Source organism: Oncorhynchus keta, chromosome 29 (genome assembly GCF_023373465.1).
Source record: "Oncorhynchus keta strain PuntledgeMale-10-30-2019 chromosome 29, Oket_V2, whole genome shotgun sequence".
Lineage (NCBI taxonomy): Eukaryota > Metazoa > Chordata > Actinopteri > Salmoniformes > Salmonidae > Oncorhynchus > Oncorhynchus keta.
The window spans coordinates 17,902,412-17,904,783 of record NC_068449.1 but is presented as its reverse complement, the minus strand read 5'-3'; positions in this window follow the sequence as shown (position 1 = coordinate 17,904,783).

Genomic DNA, 2,372 nt, shown 5'->3' with positions numbered 1-2,372 from the left:
CTATGAGCACGAGGACAGATGCAGAGCCTTGATCTGACACCATTAAAATGACATTTACCACCTTCACGAGTACAGTCTCAGTAATATGGATTTCAATGTAAAAGATGCACTTTAATTTACCTTCATATTCTTCCACAAGATTCCTCCTTCCTTGGATCTTGGATCTGTTGTAGCACTGTTGGCAGAACTGGAGAGTCTTGCCATGGAGAAACATTTGTGGTTTCCACTGGAACAGAGAAGGTTCCTCCTGGCCCAATTTACAGTGCCTTCGGAAAGTATTAAAGACCCCTTGACTTTTTCCACATTTTGTTTCGTTACAGCCTCATTCTAAAATGGATTAAATTATTTGTTTCCCCTCAGAAATCTACACACAATGCCACCATAATGACAAATCGAAAATAGGTTTTTAAACATTTTTGGAAATCTATTAAAAATGAAAAACAGAAATACCTTATTTACACAAGTATTCAGACACTATGCTATGCGACTCAAAATTGAGCTCAGGTGCATCCTGTTTCCATTGATCATCCTTGGGATGTTCCTACAACTTGATTGGAGTTCACCTGTGCTAAATTCAATTGATTGGACATGATTTGGAAAGGCACACACCTGTCTATATAAGGTCCCACAGTTGAAAGTTTATGTCAGAGCAAAAACAAAGCCACGAGGTCAAAGGAATTGTCCGTCGAGCTCCAAGACAGGATTGTGTCGAGGCACAGATCGGGGGAAGGGTACCAAAATCTTTCTGCAGCATTGAAGTTCCCCAAGAACACAGTGGCCTCCATCATTCTTCAATGGAAGAAGTTTGAAACCACCAAGACTCTTCCTAAAGCTGGTCGCCCGGCCAAGCTGAGCAATCAGGGAAGAAGGGCCTTGGTCATGGAGGTGACCAAGAACCCAATGGTCACTCTGACAGAGCTCTAGAGTTCCTGTGTGGAGATGGGAGAACCTTCCAGAAGGACAACCATCTCTGCAGCACTCCACCAATCAGGCCTTTATGGTAGTGTGGCCAGATGGAAGACACTCATCAGTAGAAGACACATGACAGCCCGCTTGGAGTTTGTCAAAAGGCACCTAAAGACTCAGAGACCATGAGAAACAAGATTCTCTGGTCTGATGAAACCAAGATTGAACGCTTTGGCCAGAATGCCAAGGGTCACATCTGGAGGCAGCATCCCTACAGTGAAGTATGGTGGTGGCAGCATGATGCTGTGGGATGTTTTTCAGCGGCAGGGACTGGGAGAAAGTACAGAGCAATCCTTGATGGAAATCTGCTCCAGAGCGCTCAGGATCTCAGAATGGGGTTAAGGTTCAACAGGAGAACGACCCTAAGCACACAGCCAAGACAACGCACGAGTGGCTTCAGGACAAGTCTCTGAATGTCCTTGATTGACCCAGCCAGAGCCCGGACTTGAACCCGATCGAACATCTCTGGAGAGACCTGAAAATAGCTGTACAGCAACGCTCCCCATCCAACCTGACAGAGCTTCTCTGCAGATAAGAATGGGAGCAACTCCCCAAATACAGGTGTGCCAAGCTTGTAGCGTCATACACCAGAAGACTCAATGCTGTCATTCAGTTTTTTATTTTTTATAAATGAGCAAAACATTTTAAAACAGTTTTTGCTTTGTCATTAGCCAATTTAGCCAATTTTAGAACAAGGCTGTAATGTACCAAACCGTGGAAAAAGTCAATGTGTCTGAATACTTTCCGAAGGCACTTTGCCCGCTTCTTTTTTGCCATGGTGTTTAACTTTGAAAAATCTACTTCCTAATTTGTAGCAGATAGTTCCCATGTGGAGTTGGTGTGTGTACAACATGAAGTTTAATTCTTAGGTTATGACAGTGTAATTAATGTGCAATATGACATTTAATTGTATGGCAAACCCTGGTGATTTACAGGATGTAGGCCTACCATAAAATAAAGTCCCCAAATCTCTGATTCTAAAACATTTCCTGACCATCTTCAAGCTAGGCACACTCATCTAAACTTCTAGTTATGCTCTTCTACAGGAAAGTGTGGCCATTTCCAGAGGGGCTTGTTGGCATCAAAACACTTTGATGTGTTTTCAATCAACGTCAAATCTTTTAATTTCTCCCTTCTTATTAGTTGTATTTTATACTGTATGTACAGTACGGGTTCCGGGGTTACTCAAATGTATGAAGAGTGTATGTTTAAGCAGCTAACTAAAACACAAACACACACACACACTCAACATTTTGAAGGAAGGCATGGTCCTGATGTGGTTTTTGTGTTGTGGTTCAGTGCTTTCTGTCTCTTCTGTTGATGAAAAGGTACCTCAGTGGACTCCAACATAAAACTGTTCTTCTTTTTGGGAAGAAAACACACACTTTTTGATACATGTATACAGA